Here is a 25,459-nt window from a genome sequence, read left to right as displayed (position 1 = left end):
TAATTCTTTATTTCTATATTGGGTCCACTATGTATAATTTTGTATGATATATCAATTTTTTGTTTTATACCCTACGCATATAGATATACACTTTAATATATAATTGTGTAATGAATTGATGTAGTAGTCTTTGGGACCTGTAGTCACAACCTCTTCTCCCTCTCCACCTTGTGCGTTTTTATTTTTTCTTGCCTTTTACTGTTTAATAAACTTTATGAATCTGCATAGTATTATTGTGTAGGTGTTTTTGTATTGCTGGGTATGAGTGTGTGTGGGGCATATTTATCGGAAATTATTGTTTTTTTTTGTTTTTTTGTTTTTTTTTGAAAATGTTTATTGAAAATACTTCATGTTAACATGAGAAGGTACTGAAAAAGTTACAATTAAATGCGAGTGGTTAACAAATGAAAATATATAACATATACTGTTTCATATAAATAATGCATATGAATGCTATGTGTAAACCAAAATAACAATTGTAACAAGACAGAGAAATAAGGGGAGTCTATGCAGTCCATTGTGCCACACAGAATAACTGTGGTGCACAAGAAATATGAGGTGAAAAAAAAATAGGGGATACGATATGAAAAGATATATTTGAGAAAAAGGTGGGGGGGGGGGTATGAGGGGCAAGGGGGAGGGGAAGCAAAGGATAAGGGAGAAGGGAGTCCAAGAAGAGTTATATTTCAGTGTACACGCCTCAAAGAGAGTATCTGTATTACAAGAAAATGGGGGGTGTAGGGTATCATGTCCACTTTGGTAAGGAGGGGATGTCAGGCTGAATCTAAATAACAAGGTCCACAGGTCTTTTAGTCCAAGCACCCAAAAAGCACTTTATATTAAGGAGCTACTTAGAATTTGAGAGCTCTCCAAGGTGACCAAATTTTTAGAAATTTATCATGTCTCCTAGCTTGCCAACTTGAGATCTCTTCAAAGCGTGCAATCTGATGTACCTTATTGGTCCATTCAGCAATGGTCGGTGGATCTGTTTGTAACCATTTTTGCGGGAGAATCGAGTTGGCTGCTGAGATTAGGAAGGAGAGAAGGTTAGATTTGGAAGGTTTATAGTCTGCAGAAGGGAGAGAGAGAAAAAGCATTGCAGGGGTGAGTGAGAAAGAGGGAGAGGTGAGGCGTCTGAGGACTTCTTGTATTTCCAACCAGTATTGTTGTATATCAGGGCAAGTCCACCAGATGTGTAACAACGAGCCTGTATGTTTTTTGCATCTCCAGCACAAGTCGGAGTTCGACAGACCTCTTTCATGAAGCCATTGGGGAGTGTGATACCACCTAGTAAGAAGCTTATAGTGAGCCTCCTGTAATCTTACACATGGAGAAAATCCGTGTGAATGTTGCAGAATTTGTTGTGTTTGTTCCTCTGTAAGGGACTGCTGGAGATCCATTTCCCATGAGGTAAGATAGGCAGGCTTGTAGGCTTTCGGAGGGTTGATGAACTTAGATAAAACATAAGAGGTTTTTCGTAATAGTTTGTTGTGTGCTAGGGTGGCTCTTTCAAAGTTTGTGAGATTCGTGCGAAGGCTGTGAGACTCCGACCAGCGCCTAAAACTGCAGAGTATGTGTTGTTTATGTAGAAAAGTAAGAGGTAAAGATTCAAGAAGCTGTGTGAGTTTTTCAGGGTTAATTTTATTAGTAGTGTCCATTAGATCCAGGAAGGAATGTTTGCTCAGTTGTGTCCAGAGGGAGTCATAGGTTGGTTTTGCGGCATCTGACCAGAATGGCAGAAGTCCAAGTGGCATCATGGGGGAGTGTGAAGGGGCTAGCTGTTCACCAAGATCCCTCCAAATTTCACATGCACCTAACAATAAATGGTTTATTTGTTTGGATCTATGTCCTGTTTTTCCATATAACCATAGGTCTGCTAGTGAGCTTGGTCCAAACGTGTTTAACGAAATGTCAAAGAGGATATTTGGGTTAGGGGTGGACAGTTCGATCCATCTTTTCAGTTGGATCGCTTTATAGTAGTCTGTAACGTCAGGGAGACCAATCCCTCCCTCCAGCTTCTTTTTCATTTGAAGTTTGATGGGCAGGCGGGGGTGTTTGCCTTTCCACAGAAATGTTGAGAATATGCTCTTAAGCGATTTGAAGAAAGTGGGTGGTAGGCGTATTGGTATCATGTGTAGATGATATAGTATGGTGGGTAGTGCGTACACTTGTAAGAGATTACGTCTACCGAACCAAGAGAAGGGTAATGCATGATAGGATGCTAGTTTGGTTCGCAGAGCCGTAAGTAAGGGTGGAAAGTTTTCTGAGAATAGAAGGGAAGGGTCTGAGGGAATACGTATCCCTAGATATTTTATTGATCTTGAGGCCCAGGTGAATGGGAGGAGAGATTTAAGTTTTTGGGCTTGGTTTTTGGGAATAGATATATTAAGCACTTCCGACTTTTCTATATTAATTTTGTATCCGGAGAATTTCCCATAGTCGGTGAGTAAATCTAAGATGGCGGGAAAACCTTTTTCTGGATTAGAGACTAAGAATAAAACGTCATCCGCAAAGGCTGCGGAGTATAGAGTGTGATTGCCAATTTTGAGGCCTGATATAGCCGGGTGCTCGCGTACTGCCTGTAGGAGGGGTTCTAAGGAGAGGATGAATAAGGAGGGAGAGAGTGGGCAGCCCTGCCTTGTTCCATTTTTGATGTTGAAGTACGGTGTCAGAGTGTCATTTACTTTAATGCGGGCATGAGGTTGTTCATAAAGTGTTAAAATTGCTGCGATAAATGGGGTTGGGAAATTGAATTTGTGAAGGGCAGCTTCCATGTATTTCCAGTTTACGCGATCGAACGCTTTTTCAGCGTCTAATCCTAACAGCGCCAGTTTAGAACCTGCTTTTCGTGCATATGTGATGGCATGTAATAGCCTATGGGAATTATCCTTCCCCTCTCTTCCCAAAACAAACCCCGATTGTTCCTGGTTGAGGAGTTTGGGAACGAGGTGTTTAATTCGTGTGGAAAGTATCTTAGACCAAATTTTTACATCTTGATTAAGTAGCGAAATGGGTCTGTAACTCCCGCAAGAAGTGGCGTCTTTGCCTTCTTTGTGAAGGAGAGTAATGTGCGCTTCTTGCGCTTGTCTTGGCAATTTAGCACCTGTTAGAAGGGAATTTAGTGAGAGAGAGAGATGTGGCAAGAGTTTATTTTGGAAGACTTTGTAATATTGGAGTGGAAAACCATCTGGCCCGGGACTTTTGCCTAGTGGAAAGCTAAGTAGTGTGTCTCTGAGTTCTTGTATGGATATTGGGTCAGTTAGAGAAGATGCATCAGTGGGTGAGAGAGAAGGTAGGTGAAGCGCGGATAGAAAGCTTTCAGCGTCACTGAGAGTTGAGCTAGTGTCTGGGGATGGGGAGTGGCCATCAAGATTGTATAAGTCAGTGTAAAAAGATAAGAAGTCTTTTGCTATGTCAGACGTGGTGGTATGCAGTGCACCTTGTTTGTCCTTAATAGAGGATATGAAACATTTGCTTTTTCTCTTCCGAAGTAGTGAGGTCATTAGCTTTCCCCCTTTGTCCCCATGGGCATACAATCTGTGTTGGTAGTGCAGGTACTGTTTAGCTGTGCGAGAATTTATAATGTCTTTTAATTTCTCTCTTAGTTGAAGGAGATCATCTCTAAATGGCCTCTGCTGGCTAGTTTTCCTAATTCTTTCTATCGCAGCTATTTCAGATAGTATTTTGTCCAGTTCGGCCTGGGAGTCTTTTTTAATTTTGGACGCTAGAGAAATGAGAACTCCCCTAATAACTGACTTGTGGGCCTCCCAGGTGATGGTAGGGCATGTGTCCGCATTTGAATTCAGGGTAAAGTATGTGTTGAGCTGTTCATTGACTTGAGATACTATATCAGGATTGTCCAGGAGTGCTTCATTCAGTCTCCAGCACCAATCCTTTTTGGGAAGTTGATTCAAGGTTAAAGATGCCCAGACCGGGGCATGGTCAGAGATAGATATGTTTTCGATTTGTGTTTTAGAAGTGGAAGGGAGGAGAGAGGAGGATAGGAAAAGGTAATCTAGCCTTTGGTATGATTGTCTGGGGTTGGAAAAAAAATGAATAATCTTTTGTGGAGGGATGGAAGGACCTCCAAACATCCACTAATCTGAGGTCGTGCAAGGATTGTATCAATTTACCGAGCGCTTTTTGTGAGATGGCAGATATGCCCGAGGAGGAGTCAAGGTTGGGATTGAGGGTGATATTCAGGTCTCCCGCTAGTATTATTTGACCTTCCGCAAAGAGTTCTAATGTGTGCAAAGCATTTAGTAACCATGGGATTTGGCCTTGGTTGGGAGCGTAAAGGTTAGCCAGGGTATACTTGCGAGAGGCGATCAGGCCTTTCAGAAGGAGAAGTCTACCTTCCGAATCTTCATATGTTTGGACACATTCAAAAGGGACTGAATGATGTATTAGAATGGAGACCCCAGCTGTGGGTTTCAGAGGGTTCGTGGAGTGAAATTTGTGGGAGAAGGCGTTTGTGGGGAGACGAGGAATGTTTCCTTTTTTAAAATGTGTCTCTTGTAAAAAGGCTATATGTGTTTTGAGTTTTTTTAAGACCGCAAAGACCTGTGAACGCTTGTTTGGTGAGTTCATGCCATGAGCATTATATGTAGTAAGCGTCAGAGTGGACATGGTAGGTTAGAGTAGTGTTGAGGAGGGGAGAAGAGAATAAAGATGGAATGAGCAGGTATGACAGGGGGGGGAAGGGAGGAGGGGAGGAGAGGAGGACTGCAAGTAAAACCTTGAAATTTGTGTTTAAAGCTGCGTCTGTCTAAGTATGAGGGAAAACAGGTTGTTGGGAAGCCTGCAAGACAACAACCTAGGTTGCGCGCACTGTCAATTATCTGGCAGGGCGTAAATAGGGGAAACGAAGAAAACTCTGATCGTGTGAGCCAGGGGTTAAGTCACTTGTGGTATGAGATGTGTGTGTGCAGGGTCGCAGAGTTTGGGTATGGGATTAAACAGCGAGGGAAGGAGTGGGGATAGAACAAGGAGGATAAGGGACGTTGGAGGAGAGAGAAGGGAGGGGGAGGGGTTGTAGATAGGGGAGGGATAAAGTGACAATAAACGGGGAAATCCGTCTCAATGAATAAGTCCCAGCGTATGACAAGAAAGAAGTAGGAAGTTGAGACATATTACAATAGCAGGTCCCTCTGAGGGGTCCCCTCTCATGGAGGGTCCAGGAGGCGACAGCCCCCCGAAACCATGGGACCCACAGGGCATCACGGCCCAGAGCCCCGAGGGCCCGGGGGCAAGCGCCCCCCTAGGTATACAAAGCAGTAACAAATTTAGTCGGGGACTTATAACAATCATGACTAGTAGGTCCATGACATACAAAACGTGAGATATACAAATTCTGTGGACCTCTTTTCCCAGAGGAAGCTTAGTGTGCGTCTGGTGTCCCGGAGTCACTAATTGTGGAGTCCAGGGTACCAGAGGGAGATCCATCTCTATTTGAACGGGAAAGAGGAGGAAAACCAATAAAAGTAAAAAATGGAAACCAGTGAGGAGCAGTATCAATAATACGTAGTTTAGACACCGTTCAATAAGCGAGTGCTAGGAAAAGCCTTGTATAACTTAGCGAATACAATAGAAATAAACGGTGAATAACATTTAAAGAACTTTCTCTTAGTAAGATCAGAGATATATATTAACCAGTATACCAAGTTGTAGATGCTGGTGGAAGTCACGAGTCCTGAGATGGACAGCTGTGAACCATAAACATGAGGTGTCCCCGGAATCCATGTGAGGGCCAGAAGGCCTATAATGGAGTGGTAATGCCATCTAGCAGGGTGTGGATGTAATAAAGTGGTATAATAAAGCGTGGCTCTTTTCCTCAAAACATGGAGTAGAACTTACAGTTTAATGCTTGTCCAGATCGAGATCTCATACGTTGTAGGAGTTTAGTCCAGCTCTTGTTCCCGTTGCTTGCCAGCGACTTTCTTTATCTTTGGGGATCTAGTGTTATCCAATCTTTGAAAAGTCTCCGGACATGGCAACGGGGGTAATGCCGAGATATCCTCAGGTATCGCAAGCCATGAAGAAATCTGGATTGGTGGAATACCCAGTAAGGGCCATGCAGATGCGAGATCTTCGGGCGTGCGGATAATGATGCGGCGGCCTTGCTTGAGCACAGATAGGCCGAAAGGGAATAACCATGCATATGGCAAGCCTTTATCTTTGAGGGCCTCTAAGAGAGGGCGCAAAGCGTGCCTTTTCGCCAGTGTGGAGGGCGCCACATCTTGATATAGTTGAAAGTCATGTTCTTCATAGCGCAAGGGCCTCTGCTCCCTTGCAGCTAGTAAGATCGCAGACGTGTCAACCGAGGTTAAGAGGCCACATATTATATCACGCGGTGGTTCATCATCTTTGGGTTTCGGCCTAACCGCCCTATGGATGCGCTCTATTTGTACAGTAGCAGCTCTATCTTGACCTAACAGAGAAGTGAATATCGCCATGGCAACCTCTCTCAAGGATTCAGGAGCATAAGTCTCTGGAAGTCCTTTTATGCGCACATTGCGCCTTCTATTTCTGTTTTCAAGATCTTCTATAAGATCATAAGCCCTGTTAATGTGTCCATGGTGCAAAGTTAAGTGTTGTGAGGAAGCTGCTGCATGATTAGAAATGGCGCTGCAGCCTTCCTCTAAGGTCTCAACTCTCCTGTTCATGCTGTTAAGGTCTGCCCTCATGTCTGCTATCTCTGCTAAGACTGGTGCCATTGCTTGGGACAGGGCTTTCTTCAAGAATGATTTAGTAATCAAGTAGTAATCATCGGAGTCGTCCGCGCCATCTCTGGTGTCTGTGTCTCCGGGCGCCATCTTGCGTGTCGGCTGGGGAGATTGCATGTTCTTTCTGCGAAAGAATTTATGTACTTCTCCGGTGTTAATTTTAGTTTGCGGGGTACCCGGGGGGTCTCCACTCCTTTCCCTGTTAGTTTTGCCCATCTCTGCGAATGCTGGAGAGGTAAGTGACCGATTTCTGGCTGCTTGTACGGAGGAGCTGCAGGCCTAGCACTCCATACGCGATGACGGTCAGACTCCGCCCCCCCGGTTTTGTTTGTATGTTACTGTTACAGGAATTTGTTGAAATTTTGTTGCAATTCACCTTTTGCAGTAGGGCCCATGAGTCTTTAGTAGCACCCCTGCATTTGTCCAGTAATTGAAACAAATTTCCACCAGCCAATTCATCTTTAATAAAGGTTTCCCAAGCCTCCCAAAAAGTTGCCATCAGAGCTTCATTGTCCCAAAGTACCAAACTGGATGTGATACTGACCCAAAGTGGAGGTACAGTGATACAAACAAGGCATGGATGAATTAGTTGAGGAAGCTCATCCCAGGTTCTTCAAAGGCCTTTCTAAAAATATACGTTAAAAAATATGTTAAAGATTGGTCATCAGTGGTTTATTTCTTTCCCAGAAACCTTTGCATGATCTAGGGAGAAATAATGGACAGAGAACTTGAAATTAAATAGCGTACTGGTTAAGAAACCCTACAATCTTGGGGTTGCCATTACTGTATGTGGTGAAAGTGTTGGCAGATGAAAACCTGGACAGTTCCAAAGAGTATCAGAAGAAAGGCCTTGAATTGGAGGAGGTACCACAGTTACAGATTGAGACAAAGCTTCTGCACATGCCTGAAAATACCTGGTTTTACAATACGAGGATCCCACAAACATCAGGAAGGGGAGCAGGGCATCGGCCTACTGAGAAATGAACATCGGCCTACTGAGAAATGAATTCATCATTAATTTGACTAAGGGCAAAAATGGGGAGTCTAAGGAATTGAGTATTCTTCAACATTACTCCCTTCAAGGTGGATTGGACTTTCCAAAGAGAATTGCCAGGTTACTAAACCTAGAGTAGTTTCTGTTAGCAACAACTGACATACTGATGATCTGGAGTTTCCAAATTGATATACATGGACAGAATCATGGTCAGATGAAGAAAGGGTTGAGACTGCCATAGTTCAGCAGAGCAGAGGTTAGGACAGGTAGCAGATATTAGAAAGTGGCCAGAAAAACAAGCTGAGCTGAAACCAAAAGCAACAGGAATACACATAGAACTAGACCACAACCAAATGGACCTTTTTTTGGGCCCAGATTGGTGTTGGAAGAACCCTCAGCACATAAGATGATTGGCTGGAGTCATAGACATTTCTATGTGTCTACACTAGATACATTTACACTAGTCCTTTAAGAAGGAGAGGTGAGCTGTCACAGTCATAGAAAGTTACTGGGCTAACAGAGTCCCAGAGTCCACAATGGACCGGGCCTGACCCTATATGGTTAGCATCTGAAAAAAAATGATATTCTAGCTCTTACTGCCCAGAATTATAGACACAATTACTCTGAACTTCTGGTAGGCATTATGGTACTAGATTATGCATCGTTCAAGTCAGATTCTACTTGGTGCCCAGTCGTAGGCATAACACGAAGCAATAGAACTCCCACTGACAGATGGTACTAGCTGCAGAAAGCTACCAACATGAGTTACTAGATTTAAAAATGAGTTCATTATATTTTCATCAACATAGTTTATTATAATAACAAGCTGCTTGTATAAGGTGACTGACTCATCTTGATATGTTTAGCCTGCACTGACATGAATGCATTACTGGGACAGATTTAAAGGGGCACTATGTAGAAACTGGATATACAACTTTTACATTTGGTCTACATTTTCAATGCAGTAAATGCCAAATGCCAAATTCTGCAAGTCCTGGTGATACAAAGGTCCCTTTAGACTCAATTAGAAAAAGCATGGATCTGAAACCTATTTCAGACTTTTCCTATGTAATGCTCAAATCTTACACACAAGGACGCAATAAAAAAGAACAGACAAAAGACTAACACATAAAATTCCTCAAGGGAAATAATGGAAAATGTTTGTTTTTTCAGTTTCCCTTTAAGATTTAGCACATATTGCTGTACCAATAATGGAGGGGCAGGCAGTGAGGGTTCAGGTTATTGGTTGTCATTATGATTAAAAAAGAGAATACAGAAGTTTGACAATAAATGATTTCAATCAACCACTAACCATGAGTGGAGAAAAAGTTTTTGCGTTATCATTCATATTCTATGAAAAAAACAAAAACTCTGACGTGGTATGTAAACTTTTTAACACAACTGTACATGCCATTTAGTATAACTGGGTGCCATGGGATCAATTTCTTCTGCAGTGGGAACCCATCGATCGAAAGATTAATAGTTGAGTAGTTTTTTTAAACTTTTGAATAGGGCTTTCAAATGGGACAACCATATTAGGGTGCATTCACACAGAGTAACGTGCCGCGTGACCTGGCACGTATACACCGTGTGAGATTTTGAGCGCCGTATACACTCCCATTGATTTCAATGGTAGTCAGTCTCGTATACGCCACGTTATTTTGCAGCCGTGATCTTACGGCCGCAAAATCACGGCTGCAAAATAACATGGCGTATACGATCCAGGCTCCCATTGAAATCAATGAGAGCGTATACGGCGCTCAAAATGTCACACGGCGTATATGTGCCAGGTCACGCAGCACGTTACTCCGTGTGAATGCACCCTTAAATGAAGAATACCCAACCAACCAAAAAACAACCACCTTCACAGAGGACATCAACTATCTACAGAAGATCTACACGTCTACATTAAGTGCAAATACTGTTATATGAATATTAATCAGTGTTACAGGCAACTTGTATTTCCAGCTGAGAGTGAGTTATTTTAAGGTGTAGGTGCCCTGCAGCATGCAAAAGTCTGCATGGATATTGCTTCACGTAAGAAGCTGATCATCTATATGCATATACTGAGTTTAAAAAACATCAATACGCTGGTTAGACCAGGGTCCTTAGGATCCAATAAAGTATAAAACAATATTCTATCTTTACATATTCATTAAATTAATACATTTTTCACCAGATATTCTTCAGCCTGTTTATGGAGTCAGATGATGACAGCAAAGTCAGTTTCATTGGGCAATTTTTTTTGCAATGAAATCCTCTGCAAAAATCTGCCTCTCATTCATTTTAATGGGAGGCAGATGCTTCATTTTCTGCTAAAAAAGAAGTGTCCTGCTTGATATTATCATTGAAGTGAATGGAAGCAGGAAAGATTTCTGGGGTGTATTTTGCCTGGCAGGACCCACCACCGTGTGAGCCTAAGGATTTCAAGTGAATCAATATAATGATGAGAAGTTCATTTTGAGCATCTGCTATGATGCGTTTTTTTGTATGGCAGTTGTATATCAGGAAAAGGAAGGACAGAATTTCTATATCTCATCTTTCCCCAGAAATTCCAGTAAATGTTTCAGAAATCATAAAAAATGAATTAGGGATGCTCAATCTTAGGCCGATAAAAAAAATTTCAATCAATAACATGGACAGCAATGATAATAAAGTGACTCCCCTCCCTGCCCCCGCCGTAAGAGTGTCATCAATAGAATCACATGCAGTAATAAAATCCAGTTATGTGTGTCCAGCTCGAGGACTGCCAACTATCTTTGTGTGTAGTACATACAGTGTCACTCCCATCCAACATGCAGAAGCTATAATCAGCAAACAGGGTCCCACGGTACAAGCAAGTGCCAGCAGCAAAGAGACCTGCAATACTAGAAAAAGTCCAGCACATCTTTGACCCCATATAATCCAAACATTTATTTGAGGCAATTCAAACCATGTACACGCAGGACCACCAACGCATTTCAGGCAAACTCTGCCATTAGTCATAGTAGTATAGGCAGTGTTTGCCCAAAATACGTCAGTGTTCTAGTGTGTACATGGTTTTAATTACCTACAGCTTTTACTAGTCTAAGGTGTTCTGGACTTTCTTCCTAATTTTGCTATCTTTTTATGTACACCTATACACAGAATACTGTCAGACATCAAGGAGGACTGCCCTCTGGAAAAGGTAGGAAAATGGAATAAATGAAAAGCTATACTAAATCTTTTCCTACAAAACTGTATATCAGTCTGCTCAGCCTCTCCTCCTCTATAACACGATGGCTGCAAGCACAATGGTAAACAATACATGTTTTTATAAAAATTATCTTTAAACTCAAAATGCCCCCATGGTAAAAGGGTGCTGTCTTTAATCTCTGTTCAAGTATTTGTCCATCTTTTTCAAAGGTTGTCCATCTGTGTGCAGCCCAAGTGTGTTCTGATGCAACTCAAATGTGTTTTGATATTTATAGAGCAGGTCCTGTAAAATATTGGAATGGAATGAGGCATTCGGACACCCTCAAGCTACATATTCAGTTGTGCCCATAAATTCTAATGGTATTGGCATCAGTATGAGTTCCCATTTAGGACTACATTGAGGACTATCTCTATACCTCATCAAGTCAACTCCTTATATCCTTCATTGGAAGGGGGGAGGGGGGAGTTGGGACAATTTATAGTTCTCCCTTGAACAGAGAAGGATACCCTGCAGGGTGCATCAATTGCATACGGAGAAGCGTAGTGGTCACAAATGTGAAGCCCAGAAGTGTTAAGGCCTCCTTACTCCAGTCTCCAAAGGGGTTTATCAAGTGGCACCTACACCATGTACCTAAGATCAAGGCAAACTATGCACACTGAATTATCTACACCTCCCTACCCCAAGTGTCCTCTCTTCCTGGTTGTGGCAGACAGGAGTTGGGCAATATACAAAAAGATCAAATACAACACAAATTCAATAATATATGTCTTAATCATATATAATGCACCATCACAGTAATATAGTTTATAAGGTCAGATAAAGTCCAACCTTTAAACCTATCAAATAGCTACAGAGTAAGGGCTCGTTCACATCTGCGCCCGGGACTCCGTTCTGCAGGTTTCCGTTTCCTGCACAAAACAGGCAGGAGATGGAAACCTGCTGGTATCTTTCAAAACCATTCATTTGAATGGGTTTGAAAAATGTCCAGCTGTGAGCGCCGGTGAGCATTTTATGCTCTCTGCAGCGAAACTGGTTTTTTTATGAATCCAGTGTAAGGCAAAAAACCCATGAGGAGGTCAATTTTGCCATCTCAGGAAAACAAATTCCTTCTCAACTACAAATATGGAATTTTTTATTTCTACCCCCAAAATTCTAGTAACCTGCGATAGTCATCCAGCCCACTCTTGAACTTGTTATCAGCAATCACCACGACCTGTGGCATTGAGTACATAGACACACTCCTGCGTGTTGTCAAAACCCCACCACACACACACACACGCTTATTTTTATTGTTACTGGCTATCAGGAGTTCAGGTCGTGGTAGCCAGAGCGTCTGGACACACTCTTAAAAGTGTATTCGGGCTACATCATCAGGCTAACCCATTTATGCCTAGCGTTCCATTATTGGAACTGAAAAATATATAACCTTTGGCATAAATGGGTTAACCACAGGATGGGGAAAAGTTGCTGATCATTGTGGTCCAACCACTGAGAACCCCATAATGACGAGAACTGGTGTGTTTTACATCCCAGTTTGAATGCAGGAGATAGCTTAAAGCAGGGGTGGGCAATTAATTTTCCCAAATTAAGCTCCACCCAGTTCTACATTGACTCTGCATTGCCTCCACACAGTATAATGCTCCTACACTCACCCTAACATTATATGTCTCCACATTATAATGTTCTCCTCCAAATGTCCCACAGTATTAAGTCCCTCTTCTCGCGCCCCAGTTTAAACTAGCAGAAACTAGAGGGGGACATTAAACTGGGGCAGCTGGAGGGGGACATCAAACAGTGGGGGTAGTTGGAGGAGGACATTAAATTGGGGGCACGGTTTAATGTCCTCCTCCAGTTGACCCCAGTTTAATGCATACCTCCCAAGTGTCCTGCATTTGGCGGGATAGTCCTGCTTTCATACTACTGTCCCGCGGTCTCACGCAGCTCCTTACATGTCCAGCTAGGTCCCTTTAATGTTTTACTGAACAATCATTCTTCTGATCACTGCCTGCTCTTATAACAGATAAAAGGCTCTGGTGATTGGAGAAATGCTTCACTATGGTGCAAGGACCTTGTGTGACATCACACGATCACGTGAGAGTGTGTGAGTGTGTGTGTGTGTCTGTCTGTGTGTCTGTGTCTGTCTGTGTGTATGTGTCATTATACTGGGGGCAGAGATGGAGGGGGGACATGAAACTGGGGGCAGAGATGGAGGGGGGACATGAAACTGGCAGCAGATGAAAGGGGACATGAAACTGGGGGCAGATGAAAGGGGATATATATAAACTGAGGGAGAAATGGAGGGGGGGAGATGAAACCGGGGGCAGAGATTGAGGAGAGGACATGAAATAGGGCAGATGAAGAGGGGCACTTAAACTGGGGACAACTGGAGGGGAGCATTAAACCCTGGGAATAGCTGGAGGGGGATCTGTCTGCCTCTAGTTGCCCCCCAGTGTAATGTCCCCCTCCAGCTACACCTACGGTTTAATGTCTGCTTCTAGCTGCCCGAGTTTAATGTCCCCCTCTAGATGCCCCCCATTTAATGTCCCACTTCATCTGCCATTAATTTATTGTCCCCCTCCAACTACCCCCATTGCTAATGTCCCCCTCCAGCTGCCCCAGTTTCATGTTTAAACTGGGGCACCAGGAGAGGGACTTAATAATGTGGGGCAGTTGGAAGGGAACATTACAATGTACTGGTGACTGTAGGAGAATTATACTGTGTGGGGGCACATGAAAAATGAATGAGAATGGGCGGAGTTAACATAAAAGTGGGCGGAGCTAAACCTGTTGCTGCGCGCTATGCGCGCCGCACATTTTGTCCCTCTTTCTGTTGTTCAAAAGTTGGGAGGTATGTTAATGTCACCCTCCAGCTGCCCCCTAGTTTAATGTCCTCCCTCCAACTGCCTTCAGTTTAACTGCCCCCTACATCTGCCCCAGGTTCCCCTCTCTTGCGCAGATCTGAGTTGAACACATCCGCGGCTGAAGCAAGGAGCTGACACAGGTCAGCTCCATGCTTCGCCGCTGCCGCCGGCTACTGGCTTGTAGACGCGATGTGATGACGTCACATCGCATCTACAACTGTGCGCCAGTGAGAGAGAGAGGCGCGCAGAGTGCAGCGGGGGAACGAGGAGAAGGTAAGTGTAATGTGGAAGTGGAACGTGAAACTGGGGGCAGATGAAGGAGAGGACGGCATGACACTGGGGGCAGAGATGGAGGGACATGAATCTGGAGGCAGAGATGGAGAGGACATGAATCTGGGGGCAGAGATGGAGAGGACATGAATCTGGGGGCAGAGATGGAGGGGACATGAATCTGGGGGCAGAGATGGAGGGGACATGAGTCTGGGGGCAGAGATGGAGAAGACATGAATCTGGGGGCAGAGATGGGGGGACATGAATCTGGGGGCAGAGATGGAGGGACATGAATCTGGGGGCAGAGATGGAGAGGACATGAATCTGGGGGCAGAGATGGAGAGGACATGAATCTGGGGGCAGAGAAGGAGGGGACATGAATCTGGGGGCAGAGATGGGGGACATGAATCTGGGGGCAGAGATGGAGAACATGAATCTGGGGGCAGAGATGGAGGACATGAATCTGGGGGCAAAGATGGAGAGGACATGAATCTTGAGGCAGAGATGGGGGGACATGTATCTGGGGGCAGAGATAGGGGACATGAATCTGGGGCAGAGATGGGGGGCATGAATCTGGGGGCAGAGATGGGGGCATGAATCTGGAGGCAGAGATGGGGGGACATGAATCTGGGGGCAGAGATGGAGGGGGCATGAATCTGGGGGCAGAGATGGAGGGGACATGAATCTGGGGGCAGAGATGGAGGGGACATGAATCTGGGGACAGAGATGGAGGGGACATGAAACTGGGGCAGAGATGGAGGGGACATGAAACTGAGGGCAGAGATGGAGGGGGGACATGAAACTGGGGGCAGATGAAGGGTGTATATGAAACTGGGGAGAGATAGAGGGGGGACATATAATTTATGGGTGACTGTAGGAGGATTATACTGTGTGCGGGCACATGAAAAATCAATGAGAATGGGCGGAGTCAACACAAAGTGGGCGGGGCTAAATCACATATTTTGTCCCTCTTTCGGTTCTTCAAAAGTTGGGAGGTATGTCTACCTTTATTCTACACCCTATGTGGGCCGGTCAGAGACAGAGGGCTGGATGTGGCCTGCGGGCCGTACAATGTTCAGATCTGTCTTAAAGGGAGTCTATCATTAGAAAATCACCTTTTGAATTAATGGTACATGGGAATATCCTTTAAAAAAAAGCTATTCTACTCCTACCTTCCACTCCCTTCTTCTCCTCACCGCCGGAGCGCAGCATTGAAGGCCTATGCTATACACCTACTGTTCATGCTCTGCCGCCATTTTGTGGTGGTCTAATACACGCTCGTGAAAGAGACCATTGCAAAATGGCGGCAGAGCATGCCTAGTCGATGTATAGCGCAGCAAAAGATCAGAAGAATATGAGAAGGAATGTGAACAGAATTAACTAAGGGGTGGCGAGAGGTTATGACATGGGGGTGCTCGGAGCTAAGGGGGAACGTCCCCTGTGCTCTGTAAGCATAATTTGCATATCGCAAAAAACTAATTTTTACAGAAACAGCAGGAACAAGAAGAGAATGGAAGGTAGGAGTAGAAAAACCTTTGTAAAGGCTATTCCAATCCAGGAGCCAGGAGATTTAAGTATATAGGGCCTGTTACCGGCTGGAGTTAAAAAATGTAAAAAACACAGCGGTAGTGGCTGTCTTCCAGGCCCCTTAATGTCCCGGGCCCTGTGGCAGCCTCTACTGCGGTAGTAACACTCCTGAATGTACTACATTTGGTGACCCATCCAGGATCCATTTTGAAGTATTTATAGTAGAGGCTCTTAGCCAATGTGATGGACTTGGTATTCTGGTAGTCATGCCTTATGACACAACTACACAAGGTGAGCTGTCATTGGTCTTTCTGTGCTACCTGAGAGAGTGCTGGCGCTTTGTCTTTTTTGTTCCCTTTGCAGCACTTTCCCCTTGCAGTAGTTTTGATGAATCTCCCTCAATGTGTGTTTTCCATTGAATATATAACTTGTTAGAGCACACCAATAGAAAAAAGGATGACATCACGTCTATTCACATGTACATTAATAAAATAATAATAATAAAAAATATTTATATATCGCCATCATATTCCGCAGCACTGTACAATATATCCTATGCAATCACATACATAGGAAGCGACCATTACTATTTCATACAACCCAACACGCAATGTACTGATAAAAAGTATATGTTACATATGAATAGAATTCTGTACATTACAGTAGAAACGTAATAAACTCTTCATTACAACGGTAATGTGTGTACAAGTGGGTAAAGTCCTAATCTGCCTTGTAGAAAGCAGTCTATTATTTGCAGTCTATATTATGTTGTATCTGTCTGACTTGTGTCTGCGTCACCGTGTGTCACTGGTGCATTGTTTGTAAGGACGTACACATACTACAATGCATTACACATGTCCACATTGCCTGTCATGGAGATTGGTCATTGACTAATTATGTTATCAGAGAGCAGCACCTCTGTGTTCCCTCCTTCCTATCTAGTCTTTCCTTCAGCCTTCTTTTCCCTCCACCCTCACTGCATACTGCAGAGGCTGCTTATAATGCAGAAAACTGTATGTACCAAGACAGTAAACTGCCTATAATAATACCCGTACCATCACTCCATGTATGGAGAACATATGTAGTACTGCTCATATGGGAGCTTTTTTTTTTTTACAAGTCTTATTTTTTGTCAATTGCAAGTTTTGTTCATGTACAGTAAACAGCTAGCAATGTATTAGTGGAAGGACATAGGATAGGAGCCGGTGAGGGAAAATATAAAAATCTGAAAACATATTATAGAAGATGCAGAAAGGTATGGGGAAATAAGATGGAGGGCAGAGCAAACTATTGGAATGGAAAAGCGTGGGCGTTCTCAGAAAGGGGGAAGATGGAAAGGAGTGAGATGAGAGAAGGTGAGTCGTAAGGAGGAGGGCTTGGAAATGGAATACAAAGTGGGAATGTATGAAGGGAACAATGAAGGGAGAGATGGAGAATATTGTTATCATATGCTGTTTCATTATCAGCCTTTGCACATCCATTCATGTGTCCTTTCCCAGTGGAGCCTGCAGTCTAATGCCCCACTTACTGGCAAGGGAACACGTAGAGGGTCAGTGATGGTAATAGCTGAATTCCCTAGAACTGGATGTATATAATGATGTGGATGCTCATGTAAGAGCGGATTTAAGTGTCAATAAAACCCGTCTCGCTTCTTGGCAAGACATGGTTAATCCTTGCAGCAGTAATCGGTGCCCATAAACCTTTTCGATATCATGAAATATATGGAGACCATGAAATATAATGGCCTCTTTTTACCAAATTGCATGACATTGAGAGGGCAGATACCTGTGGCAGCTCTCTGATTTCTGCCGGCGTCTGCCTGGATCTAGAGGTTATTGTAGGGAACGGGAAGCATTGTAAAATGCTCGATGTGAGGTGCTGGTGTATGTGATAACAGACTGCAAGAGGAGGGTGACAGTGTGACTGGGTGTGTGGGTGGACTGGAGGCGTGTCAATAGCACCATCAGTGGAGGTGGCGGTGTTAATGTGTAAAGGTGGCACTGGCAGCACATTCCACATGCGGTGGCGGCAGAGATTGGGGCAGTGGGGTCATAGGACTGCAGACAGCAGCGGTGACATCATACAGTGATAAGCTGGATCACACGGGTGATGTGTGGAGTCTGAGGGTTAGCGGTGTAACACTGTTTGGGGGAAGGGTGTTCAGAATGAATCTCTGCCTAGTTTCCATAGCAACTTCTACTTCGCTCTCTCACACATCAGCCTTACATTACCATGGAAACAGAAAAACTTTCCCAGATTTATATTTGTCTGCATAAAATTATAAAAAGTCTGAAAAAGTGGGGGAGTTATCCGGAGAGTTAGGGGATCGCATTACAGCTTCTCTACAGTTCTGTCAATATTTCTCTAGTATCCTCCATCATGACACTTCCACCTCAAGCAATTCACAGGCACAGCAACAGCAGTATTCCCAAATGTATAAACACAATTCCTACGTCCTGATAATGTCTATGTGAGGATAGCTAAAAGGAAGCCGCACCCCGGTCTTATCACTTACATGTAACATTCACCCGCCATCATGTATGCAAAGAAAGACTTGCTCTCATCGTAACAATTCTTCTCTAGTTCTCAGTCTCCTGCTATAAATATGGTAGTTTGCCCCAGTCACCAGTGTTTTCCAGTGCCCTAGTTTTCACACATGTTAGTAAATCCTCTGCCAAGCCGTGCAGCCATATATCTGGTTTTAGGCTTTAAACAATGGACCTTGGAGTAGTCGTCCCGGCAGCACTATTCCCTCAGTGTATTCGGACAAGACTCACTAGCCTTTATGGTCACATACCAGGCTTGTCATTGAGATCCTCTCATTGTATACTCTGTGATCAAGGCTCCATTACAGAACCAGCTAAAGTACCCCTAGAACAATCTATTAGCTTAGTCATCTATAATGCTAGGAGTCCCTGAACCCAGCAACTTACGCTGGTTTCACACCTGCGTTCAGGGTCTCCGTACTATGGTTTCCGTCTTCTGCATGGCAGAAGACGGAAACCATAGACCGGGTCCGGCCGTGCGCGGCGGTGAGCGTTTTAGGCTCTCCGCCGCGAAACCGGATTTTTTTATCCGGACACAGAGTAGTGCATGTCCGACTCTGTGTCCGGATTATAAAACCCGGTTTCGCGGCGGAGAGCGCAAAACGCTCACTGCCGCGCACGCCCGGACAGCTTTCTCACCCATTCAAATGAATGGGTGAGAAAGTCTCCTGCAGGCTTCCGTCTCCTGCATCTGTTTTATGCAGGAAACGGAAACCTGCAATAAGGACCCTACAACGCAGATGTGAACAAGCCCTTACTGTTCCATACAGTAATCGGTATGGAACAACTCGTTTCTGAGAAGAAAACTATAAGGGCTAGTTCACATGGGGGGCGGTATGGCGTATTTTGTTCCTGATTGTGAAGTGGAGACCCCTCCGAAGTAGGCTCAAATGAATGGGCCCCTTTTGTTGCCATGCAGACTGGATGTGATGTTGTGTATTCATACTTGTCTCTTTTCTAGAGCCCTTGGATTATTTTCTTTGAAAAGTCACAGCTGGCAGTGTAATGTTAATGAGAGGGAAGTGGAGGTGACATACCCGTGGGGAGTCTCGCGGCTGGCATACCACGCCACGCCCATACGGTATTATTACTGTTGGTTATGGTCGTGCTTAGCACTTCCGGTTAAAGAGGACCTTTCACCATATCCGGGCACATGCAGTGTTATATACTGCCAGAAAGCTGACAGTGCGCTGAATTCAGCGCACTGTCGGCTTTCCCGATCTGTGCCCGGTGTGAAGAGCTTACGGCCCGGTACAGTAGCTCTTCTATGGTCAGAAGGGCGTTTCTGACCATTAGCCAGAGACGTCCTTCTGCCTCGCGGCGCCAATCGCGCTGTGCTGTGGAGCCGGGAGGAACGCCCCCTCCCTCTGCTCGCACAGCTTGTCCGTAGACTAGCATTATCAGGAGAGGGAGGGGGGTTCCTCCCGGCTCCACAGCACAGCGCGATTGGCGCCACGAGGCAGAAGGACGTCTCTGGCTAATGGTCAGAAACGCCCTTCTGACTGTAAAGCGCTACGGTACCGGGACCGATAGCGCTTTACACCGGGCACGGATCGGGAAAGCCGACAGTGCACTGAATTCAGCGCACTGTCAGCTTTCTGGCAGTATATAACACTGCCTGTGCCCAGATATGGTGAAAGGTCCTCTTTAAAGTTAAAGTGAGTTAAGTGAAAAATAAAATAAAAGTTGTGGTCGACCCAGTCCGCCAAGTTGAGTTTTGAATCAGTTGTCATTAGAGATGAGCGAGTACTGTTTGGATCAGCCGGTCCGAACAGCACGCTCGCATAGAAATGAATGGACGTAGCCGGCACGTGGGGGGGGTTAAGAGGCTGGCCGCCGTCAAAGCGGAAGTACGAGGAGCATCCATTCATTTCTATGGAGCGTGCTGTTCGGATCGGCTGATCTGAACAGTACTCGCTCATCTCTAGTTGTCATGTCGTTATTTCAGGTAAAGGGCTTTATCTGTTTTGGGATGGTCGGGTTTCGCTTTAGTCCAATCAGTCTAAAATACTGATTTCCTTGAAAATGAGGCTGCAATGCAGAGCAAGGAAGGCATCTTTAGAAAGTGCAGAGGCCACTGTACAATGTACTGTCACTAGTTTGATACAGAGTTTCCTGCTGACAGCCTCCCTTTAATCGCTATTACTATGGTAACATATGCTAGGTATTACGCAATTAAAATCTATAGGCAGTTCTTCAGGAAAAAAGTGCTGTGCAAACCCATTATAATAATGAATCCTCACGCTGTGTATCACTGCAAAAAAAACGCGGCAGTAAAGATTGCGGCGTCAACGCATCACATTTTTTTCCCTTAGTGTTTTGAAAGTCTAGAGAGTTTTCTTCTAAGGATTGTATGCACCTATTATACCCATACAGAAAATGTCAGGCTTTCTGTTGATGTATTTGACATGTTGCGACTTTCAAAAATGTGATTCAAAACCAGATTTTTTTTCTGCAAAATTAGTCAAAATCCCACCCACTCTGCAAGTAATGCAAAAAGTTGTGTTTTTTGCTGAGGCATTTTCACAATGTGGGGACCCGGCCTAAAAAAGATTACTTCCACATTGTTTGTGGTCACAGTAGAACGTTTCTGCTCCTATGAAAGGTACAGAACTATTGATAGTTTGAGAGTGTTGTAAAGACTTTAGAAAATCTCCTTTTGCCTATGATAAGCAGATGTCAGCCATTAATAAGAACACTGATCAGTAGTAATTTGTAGCAGAACTGAGGGTTCATTCACATGGAGGAAAATGGTGAGGAATTTGGTGTGGAATTTCAGCGCTGAAAAAAAAGCCTCACTTTGACTTCAATGGGTTCCTTCAAGTAACAGGTTTGCATACGCTGGTTTACAACACTAATGAACGTGCTGTTCCCCCAGTAACAGTGATGCACTACCTAACAGACAAGGATTCTAAATGTGGGACCTAGCTCTATCTCAGAATTTCCTAATAAGGTATTCAAAAGTAGTTTGAAGAAGACAGCCTCTTTAAGAATGATCAGCTGCAACCAAAATATCTCAGACAAGCACAGACGCATCAGCATCCTCCAAAGGAATAAGGTAGGAGGACACTCACTTCACATTATAAAAGGATGCTGATACATTTTAAGTGAGCGTTGGCCAAAAGACTAAGGGTTGGTACACATCTGCATTTGTATTCCGTCCAGGGGAGTCTGCATGGGGACCCCCCCAAACAATACCAAACGCAATTGCAAGCGCTGTGCAGTAAAAGCACAAGGATCCCCATAGACTATAATGGGGTCCGTGTGCTTGCTGCCAGATCTCCGCACAGAACATGCAGACAGGAAAGTAGGTCACAATCTAGACATTATAGTCTATAGGGTCAGTGTGCGTTTACTGCAGAGCGCTTGCAATTGCGTTTGGTATTCCTTCCGGGGGGGTCCCCATGCAGACTCCCCTGGACGGTATACCAACGCAGATGTGAACAAGGGGTAATTTCCAATGCATATGGGCGTCTCTTGACTCTCCACAATGGCAGATGCTGGGGAAAAGAAGACCCAATAGCTGGCTTTCGCCATGGCCAATCCTTTGTTCTAACCAGAGATAAGCTGCCACCAGAGGTGTCTAGCAGCAGCTTAGCCCCCTTCCACCATTGAGAGCACATGCATTTTCAGCCAAGTAAATCTAGAATATGTATACGGAATTTTAGAGGAATAGTTCTCTGCCAAGCAGGTGTTCAGGAGACAGCTATACAGTATATATGGTGTTTGGCCACATTTCTGCCCCAAGAATTTGAGGAATGTAACCACAAATATAAGACATTTGAAGATATTTCCACTTGCCTCACTTTAAAGGGTATACCAGTCAGCAAAAATTACCTTAATACAAGGGACGTGGATAACTTGCCTAATGGTATGGGTTCAACTGACTAGATTCTTTTCATTCCAATGGGGTTCTGCACCCCACTATCTGCGGGAGCCCCACTGAAATGAATAGAGCAGCACATGCTGTCTTCCTATCCTTTCTTTAAAAGAATAATTGCAACATCTCTGTCTGTTTGGGTCTCTGTGCCACCCTCCTCTCGCACACTGCGACGCAGGAGGTGTGTTCAGTTTGATTCCTAGCTTAGGCTAAGTTCATACAGAGTTTTTTGGTCCGGAACCTGAGGCTAGGCCGCCTCAGGTTCCGGACCAAAAGCCAGGTAGCCGCAACTGAAATCCGATGCAGTGCACCAGCATCCAGCCGTGTACTCCGCTACGGATTAGGCCCAATGAATGGGCCTAGTCCAGAGGAGGGAGTCTCTTCAGGCCTGAGCGGCTCCCATTGATTTCAATGGGAGCCGTCATTTTGGTCAGGATTTTGAGGCGGATATGGCCTCAAAATCCTGACCAAAAATCTCCATGTGAACTTATCCTTAGCGTTTTTTGTTGCTCTTTCTGAACACTGCTCTATTACCTTTCCTCTGTAAATGAATTTCCACCACACCCATCTCCTGCACCTTCTTTTCCTCTTTCCATCAAATTGTTAATCTTAGCCTTACCTCTGTGATTAACAGTAAGGGTCCATTCACACAGAGTAAACCCGCGCTCATTTTGGCAAAATACATGTGTAAAAAATACACGTGTAAAAATAAGACTCCCATTGACTTCAATGACATTTTACACGTGTATTTTGACGTGGTTTTTTTTCATATGTAAAAAAATGTCATTGAAGTCAATGGGAGTCTTATTTTTACACGTGTATTTTGCCAAAATGAGCGCGCATTTGCTCCGTGTGAATGGAGCCTTCGTCTACCAATCAAGTCGGGGGAAGATCCTGGGCTTCCTATATATAGATCATCAGCCCACATAGGTTTGCATATACACTCACCGGCCACATTATTAGGTACACCTGTCCAACTGCTCGTTAACACTTAATTTCTAATCAGCCAAGCACATGACGGCAACTCAGTGCATTTAGGCATGTAGACATGGTCAAGACAATCTCCTGCAGTTCAAACCGAGCATCAGTATGGGGAAGAAAGGTGATTTGAGTGCCTTTGAACGTGGCATGGTTGTTGGTGCCAGAAGGGCTGGTCTGAGTATTTGAGAAACTGCTGATCTACTGGGATTTTCACGCACAACCATCTCTAGGGTTTACAGAGAATGGTCCGAAAAAGAAAAAACATCCAGTGAGCGGCAGTTCTGTGGGCGGAAATGCGTTGTTGATGCCAGAGGTCAGAGGAGAATGGCCAGACTGGTTCGAGCTGATAGAAAGGCAACAGTGACTCAAATAGCCACCCGTTACAACCAAGATAGCCAGAAGAGCATCTCTGAACGCACAGTACGTCGAACTTTGAGGCAGATGGGCTACAGCAGCAGAAGACCACACCGGGTGCCACTCCTTTCAGCTAAGAACAGGAAACTGAGGCTACAATTTGCACAAGCTTATCGAAATTGGACTATTGAAGATTGGAAAAACGTTGCCTGGTCTGATGAGTCTCGATTTCTGCTGCGACATTCGGATGGTAGGGTCAGAATTTGGTGTCAACAACATGAAAGCATGGATCCATCCTGCCTTGTATCAACGGTTCAGGCTGGTGGTGGTGGTGTCATGATGTGGGGAATATTTTCTTGGCACTCTTTGGGCCCCTTGGTACCAATTGGGCATCGTTGCAACGCCAAAGCCTACCTGAGTATTGTTGCTGACCATGTCCATCCCTTTATGACCACAATGTACCCAACATCTGATGGCTACTTTCAGCAGGATAATGCGCCATGTCATAAAGCTGGAATCATCTCAGACTGGTTTCTTGAACATGACAATGAGTTCACTGTACTCCAATGGCCTCCACAGTCACCAGATCTCAATCCAAGAGAGCATCTTTGGGATGTGGTGGAACAGGAGATTCGCATCATGGATGTGCAGCCGACAAATCTGCGGCAACTGTGTGATGCCATCATGTCAATATGGACCAAAATCTCTGAGGAATGCTTCCAGCACCTTGTTGAATCTATGCCACGAAGAATTGAGGCAGTTCTGAAGGCAAAAGGGGGTCCAACCCGTTACTAGCATGGTGTACCTAATAAAGTGGCCGGTGAGTGTAGGTTTGCTGGCTATTTTAACTCTGTCCTGTGACTTTGTCCTCGCTAGCTTCATACTTGCTCTTTCTATTGTATTACTTTTTTTCCCCCTATCAGTATGTCTTTGGAGTGTGGGAGGAAACCCACGCAAACACAGGGAGGACATACAAACTCCTTGCAGATGCTGTCTTTAGCAGGATTTGAACCCAGGACCCCAGTGCTAACTACTGAGCCACTGAGCTGCCTATTCTATTGTATTACTGACCTCTGATCTTTGGCTTCCCTTATGACTACTCTTTTGGATTATGATTTTGTACCGCTCAGCTCTCTGTGTTTGACTCTTGCTCGCTGACTTCGCTTCTGTGTTGTTTTGTCCTGTCTTGTTCTGTGTGACACTTATTTCAGAGTAGGGATCGCCATCCAGTTGTTTCTGTCATTAGGACAGTGTGGCAATTAGGTAGGGATGGCTTGGGTTGAGTTTAGGGCTCACTGTCTGTCTTTCCCTTCTTCCGCTGTTCCAACAGCAGCGCTAGGAAATTGCACAACTGGCAATTACGTTACAATAATATTCATGCCAGATTATGAGCTGTTCATACTAGCATTATAGTGACAGATGCAGCTGAGGATTTGTTATGAGAACACAATATAGCATAGCAAGGACTCCTACAGAGCAGAGATAAGCCGTCACCCCAACTGCAGGACTCCCTCTGGCTCAGCCAGGACTCCTTAGAGCTGAACAGAGGCTACTACAAAGTAAAGACTTCACTTTCCAATCTAACTTTTATTCTCTATTTAGCTTTTATTCACTTGCTCTGGATTTCAAGCCAACAACCCTTCATACGGAAGACAGAAACTCTAGCACATGGAAGGAATTCTCCTCACCTGTGTAAAAACCCTTAACAGGATTTTGCATAATGTACTGGAATATAAAGATATATCTCTATATGCCAGTACATTAACCCCTTAGCGACCCTTGACGTAACTGTACGTCATGGGTCGCATGGGGATGTATGGAGCGAGCTCACACGCTGAGCTCGCTCCATACACGGCAGATGCCGGCTGTATAATACAGCCAGGACCTGCCACTAACAGCAGCGGTCGGTGCCCGAGCCGATCGCTGCTGTTAACCCTTTACACACTGCGGTCAAACGTGACCGCAGTGTGTAAACGGCGCCGGCGGCATGGGCGCCGCCATGTTTTGCCGATCGCCGCCCTCCTGAACGTCACAAGAGGGCGGTGATCGGTTGCTATGACAGCCGGAAGCCTATTGAAGGCTTCCAGGCTTGTCTCTGCACTAGATCTATTAGACGATGCCAGAGGCATCGTCTAATAGAAGTGCT

General features: G+C 44.7%; 1 pseudogene; it reads right to left on the bottom strand.

The window, feature by feature from the left end:
* Positions 1-7,389: 7,389 nt before the first annotated feature.
* Positions 7,390-25,459, bottom strand: part of LOC142196901 (uncharacterized) — a 50,773-nt pseudogene continuing 32,703 nt past the window's right edge.

This window comes from Leptodactylus fuscus, chromosome 3, assembly GCF_031893055.1.
Source record: "Leptodactylus fuscus isolate aLepFus1 chromosome 3, aLepFus1.hap2, whole genome shotgun sequence".
In the NCBI taxonomy this organism is placed as follows: Eukaryota; Metazoa; Chordata; class Amphibia; order Anura; family Leptodactylidae; genus Leptodactylus; species Leptodactylus fuscus.
Note: the sequence above shows the minus strand (reverse complement) of the source record. Positions and strands in the feature narration are given on the sequence as shown.